Below are 6,548 nucleotides of genomic sequence, written 5' to 3' on the forward strand. Positions count from 1 at the left end.
TTTTGCCAGATAACATTTTTGTATTTTATTCATTTTATCCTAATTAACAAAACTTGTGGCCCATTTTACTATTTTTAGCATGTTTTATCAACTGAGTTCCATTTGTGAGGGGATACAGACGAGATATGCCATGTCGAAGGATTTTATCCATGGTCGGTTTCTCCAGCCGATCATTCGCTCGCCTGACTACTTCAATTCCATGTCTGGTTGGACGCGTCGCGCGCCGCTCCTGCAATACATGGTTGAGAGATACCACCCCCTCTTCGGCACTACATGGACGAACAAGGCCCCATCTCCTTCCACTTCAACGAAACTTGTGTCACACTTTACCTTTTTCTATTTTTCTCTACAACATGATAAGTCATGTGGAGATTGAATCTGATGGCTCGTTTACGGTGGAGGCAATTCAGCAAATAGACATTGCGGGTCTTTGTCGTGCAGTCCAAGTGCCTCGTGAAGGAGAAAGTGGCGGCCACAGCCAAAACCGGCCACCTAGCCAAGGAGCGGGCCTGCACCGCCTCATGTCTGGTCGGGCTCCCCTCCTGGTCTGAATCCTCCACCACCTCGAGTGACTTCGATCACCCTTTGAACACCGACGCATACACCGACTTCGACGCGTACTACTGCCGCTTTGGAGACGATAAAGGGAAGGGCAAGGGTAAGAAGTGGTGAATCTTATCTTTATATACTTGTATCTAATCATAGATTATATCAATGCTACCGTCGTCATGAGGTATCTAGATTTTTGAACTTGCTATCTCCGATCATATGAGTACTACGTGTTTAATTTATCTACATGGTGTTGTGTTGTGTTGATCTACGCTACATAGAATGAAATTAATTTAGAGATTTAGATATGATGTTGACGGCTACGAACGCAGCCAAATGAGACGCAAGCCGGTGTTGTCCGCGGACGCATCTGAACGCATCGTGAACATACAAGGGGCCGAATTGGCTACGTCGGATTGGAGATGCTCTAATCATGCACATGTTTAAAAAATTGCACACGGAGATGAGCTATTAGAGTACTCAATCAATCGATCTCTCATAAACAATTCACCAATGCGAGTCTATCTATCTAGCTACTCGTGGAATGGGGGGACTAGTATGCTTGACATGATGATGTGAGCAAACTCGTGGGGCTTCTAGTAGCTATATGCTGGTTTCAAATCGGTGTGGCTATATTTCAGTCGACTAAGATTTAATCAAGTCTCGATCGAGTGAGATTTATCAACACCGTCCCACATTATTGTTTGCGGAAAATTAGGAGAGAGGGGAAAATCCAACCAGCAACGATCGTCGTGAAGTACTACACCCGATGACTGGCACAGGCACGGCACGGTGAGCACACGGAACAGCGAGAGAAACGGTGGTTCTCTTGGTCCTGTATGTACGAATGCAGACGGACAGAGGGATGATTGGGACGCCGCACTTGCTAATTGGAGGAGCCGAGGTTGGCCCTAGCGCGAAAAGAGTAACGACATGATTAGCCTAACATGGCGGCCGGAACGAAACTACTACCCACACGATACTGCTGCACGATCTTTGCACGACGTGCTAATCTAGCGGCCAGTGCACTTCTGAATCCTGTGCATGTCCGGCTGGATTTGAGTATCGTGCGTGAATCGTCTGGATCGTGTCGTGTGTATAGCACTGCTGGCGGCCGGAATCCATCCGCTGTCATGCACGCGGGGCCCCTCAGAGAATCGTGGTCCTGGCGCTTCCAGTGCATGGCAGCTGTGGCTATGTACGTACGGAGTACAATCGTAGAGCGCTCGTGTTTGGCCAGGGATAAAACTGGATAAGATACACAGACGAGCGAAGAATGCCACCCGCCCGCCCGTGATGTAGAGGTGATTCGTTTCGTGAAGAGAAAATACCAAAGATAGGGAAATGTCAATTATAGTTGCCGCTGTCATAACTTTATATGACATGACAACTTGTAAAGGTAGTATTCCGTAAATGGGGCCTACAAAACGCTCGAGCGGAGATACTTCTGTTTGTTCTGTCCTGCCTCCGAACAATACGCCTACGTTATAACAAAAATGCTCCTACACTTAGTTCCAAATGACCAGAGTGATTATTACTCCATTTTCTTTCTTTTTCGATAAAATTTCTGTTGTATTCATCTTCAATCATGGCAATACAACGAATATAAAAAAAATGAATATCAGAAATAATAAAATTACATCCGGATACGTAGACCACCTAACAATGACTACAAGCACTCAAGCGAGCTAAACGAACATAAACGAACTACGACCATATCCAAGCAAATTCAGCAAGAACAGATCAGCCAGAGACACACCTCCGCACGCCCATCGATGATGGTAGACACACCATCGGAACGGGGGGCTAGACAGGGAGAACATTATTCCATCTTCAGAAAGCCACCGCCATCTCCTCTTCCTAAGCAGGATATAAACCCTAACAAAACTTAAAGAAATATTTCAAAATAGAGCCCTCCCACCGACAAGGCCCAGGATCTACCGCGCCGCCATAGTCCTATAGTCACCGGAGACTAGGCGGATCGGCGGCCCTCCTACACTAGATCCAAATGACCGGAGTCCATAACAAGCATTATTACTTACTCCACTTTCTTGCAAAGAGCGTGGTTCCTTCGTGTGCTATGCCTGTGCTGCCTGCCTGCCTGCCGTCCTTGCGCCATGACCATATGAACAGGGAGACACCTAAACTCCTCACTGGCATGGATTCACACCGCAGTGCGGCGGCGGTGCGCTTCTGTACCCGTGCATGCATATATGGCTCAATTCCAAACGGCGGCAGCTAATAGCTCCAAGCAGGCGTGGGCACGCGCATTGCGGTCATCGTACGTCGCGCCTCCCATGCACAGGCCTCACGGGTCACACGACACAGTGCGCGGCCGTGTACGTACGCATGTGCGCGGTGCACGGGAGCGCTTGATTCTGGGGGAGTTTTGGATCCAAACCTGGTTATGAGGATAGGATGCATGGACCAAAATGTCACATCGCTCTCGACTCATCAATCATCTTGCTGATTTTCGACTTGCACACCCATGTTCGTTTCTTGGGGTTGCCTGCCAAGTTGGATATTATGCGCGTCCGTCTCCAGCCAGCCCCTGTGCAGCCAGTCAAACGCATGTCTGTGTCCGACTGTACCGTCTCTACTTCTGTACGTAGACATGGCATGGGCGCGGAAATGATAACCCGTCTGCGGTAGACATCGCCACAAACGAGTTTACATGAAATATGAATTGACGTTTGTAAACGTAACCATGAAAATATGTAAACTACCCACTCCGTTTCGAAATATAAGTCTTTTTAGACATTTCAAATGGACTACAACGTACGAAGATATATAGACATATTTTAAAGTGTAGATTTACTCATTTTGTTCCGTATGTAGTTATCTATTGAAATATCTAAAAAGACTTATATTTTGGAATGGAGAGAGTAGTACCATGACACACCACTGATCATTTTCAGTTATGAATGATCATTGGTAGATAATGTCAAATCGCAAAGTGATGCTTCTCATGTACTTCATCCGTTCCAAAATAAGTGACTCGACTTTGTACTAGCTTTAGTATATAGTTAGTATATACTTGAGTCATTTATTTTGAGACTGTGATTCTCCAGAATCCTACGGTAATCTTCTGGAAACCCTACAAGTCAAATGAGCTCTAATAGAAATTAAAACTGTAATCAAGTGACTAGAACGCGAATTACAAACATCCAGCCGACATGGATACCTATCAAGCAAGCCACGATTATTGGAGCTATGATCATCTCCCACAATGATGACACGACAAATTGGGATCGACAGCTGCCGCAGAAAGAGACGGTGCAGGGCGGAGAATCGGCCAGCGGTGGGCTGCACTGCACCGATCATCATTCAGTTCCGCCTATACACGTAACTAGCCTAGCCAGCACCAGTACGTAGCAGCTGGATCACCTGGTAGCCAAAGGCGATGGGAAGACAGACACTGTCACTGGGACGTAGACACGCGTTTACTGGCGGGTAAGACGTCGAGGTCGCGGCCAACGCCTTCGGCGGGTGCAGCAGTGTACGGTGTTCGTTGGTCCGTTGGTCGTTATGCTGTTAAGCCACCGCCTTAATCACTCCATTGTACTAGCTGCTGTCGCGTCCTTAATTTGGACACAAAGCCACATCCTCTGCGAATGCCAGCACCAAGTAGTGAGACGCACAAATATTCTCTTTCTTGTGTTGGCATGCTTTTCTACATAAGATATTTTTTTAAACACATTACAGACGCAGACACTCATATATACGCGCGTACACTCCTCATAAACACACATGCACACCCTATCTTTTATGAGCGTCTCTGAGAGACTAAGCGGGCATATCATTTTAAGATTGACGAAGTCATCACAGACGCCTTGTAGTCGACATGAACGTCTTCTTTCACTGAACGCGCATCATCGAAAATCCTGAAATAAATTCAAAAAAATGCGAGCACCAGGACTTGAGGTGTTAATAATCACTCGGGATATCTTGTTGTTCAAATATATTTTTTGTGAAAAGAACCCAGGATTATGTTCAATATTTAGATGTAGTACAAAGCACCCCCAAAGTTAATTTTTTTTACAACAGTGGTCTAAAAATATTTCCTCACATACACAAACAGTTCTTTAGGAGACTGTCTATAAACATATTGTCTATATTCTCTCCTATATTTCAAGATTATCTTAGAACTACTAATTCAACTAGTACTATAATTCAGATTGTTTACTTACAGTGGTTATAGTTCTAACGGCTTCTTTACAAACAATAGTTCTATATATACCACCCACTAAAGCCGATCATACCCCGGACTGACATGGTTTCAGTCCAGGTTTGACAAAGCCCTAAGTGAAACCGCAAGCTCGAGCCCGGCCGGGCCTGAAACACATGAACAAATGACAACTTTTCATTTAATTTATTTTGGACGTATTTAATATATTTTTATACCTATTTTTGATTTAAGCAATGATTTAAACCTCATTCAGGCTTTGTTTGGGATTTTGGGCCAGGCTTTAGGCAAAAAAGTTGGGATTTTGGGCCTGGCTTTGAGGGACAACTCAAATTGCATGTGTTAAAAACCTAGCCCAAAGTTTGAGAATCCCAAATTTTTTGCTAGGCAACTATAGGGACAACTCAAATTGCATGTGCTAAAAATTGCCTGGCGCTATGCTAAAAATAACAAATAATAATATTGCAACTTTTTAGCACATGCAATTTTACACACATAGTTCTGAATTCGTCACTGACCCTCAAAGTCCATTGTCACACTGATGTGAAATTTGTTATTTTTGTATTTCAAGCAATGTTTTCAATTTTGATACGAATTTTTGTGCCGATCGTAGTTTGGTGTTGTGTTAGTGTGCTAGATGTTTTTCCAGATTTTTTTTCAAACATTTTAAAATATGCTAATGCATCCTGTCTACCGGTGGCATCACAAGAGTGGATGCACCCCTGTGGTGTACTGGTGTATCAGCAGAGAAAATCACTTTCATTTGCTCCGTGCATTAGCTTTAGCTACCCGTGCAGCTAAATCAGGTTCATTTACACCGTGCATTGCTACCGTACAGCAAGTGCAAACTGCACAGCCTACATCACCACCCTGCAGGCAACAATTTTAGGTGTGTAGGTAGTACAGTACGTGATTCCAATTAATCCAACACCGCATGCAGTAGCTAGCTAACGTGTTGGCACGAGTACGATACACATGATCGATCATGTGGCCGGAGGATGGACAACTTTTGGTTGAACCATTTCCATTAAGAACGACGACTAAACACACTGCCGTTTGGAGGTGGCTACGAATCCGATTGGTGCCGCCATAGCCTGAGAGCCGTATGAATTAATTTGTCCGGTGGACCGATCGCAGGGCAGCCGCTTTCTGTTACGTGTTAGCATGTTCATCATCTACTGGTACGTACGTACTGAAACCCCATAAACTTAATGGCGATGCGTGGTTTATAAGATTCTCCTCCCTGGCCGTTGCTTGCTTGCTTCAGACTCACTGCAGACCTGCAGCAGTAGGACATGTAGGTCTGCAAGTTTGCTCGGCTCGAAGAAAGAGTCGGGGGCATCGTTGACGGTAATTTGCTTCTCCGAGGAGTGCAGGTACTCATCTCGCCCATAAGAGCATCTGCAACCGGACCCATATCCGTTTCAAATGTTCGGACGGGCTGTCCGGTCAGTATCCATACGAAGAAAATATCACACAATCAGGCTCTTATATCTGGCTCAAATGCTCGGACTGACCAACACTTCTCATACTTGGCCTATATCTAGGGCTAACATAGAACGCCAAGACACGGATTGACCGTTGCGTCCCATGTCAATTCGCTCATATCCGCGCCCCCACCCCCTTCTTGCCCGACCAGTCTTCTCCTCTTCTCTGTTGTTAGCGCTCGGTCAGTATCCATATGAAGAAAATGTCACACAATCAGGCTCTTATATCTGGCTCAAACGCTCGGACTGACCAACACTTTTCATACTTGGCCTATATCTAGGGCTAACATGGGACGCCAAGACACAGACTGACCGCTGCGTCCCAT

The sequence above is a fragment of the Triticum dicoccoides genome, chromosome 4A (genome assembly GCF_002162155.2).
Source record: "Triticum dicoccoides isolate Atlit2015 ecotype Zavitan chromosome 4A, WEW_v2.0, whole genome shotgun sequence".
NCBI classification, from domain to species: Eukaryota; Viridiplantae; Streptophyta; class Magnoliopsida; order Poales; family Poaceae; genus Triticum; species Triticum dicoccoides.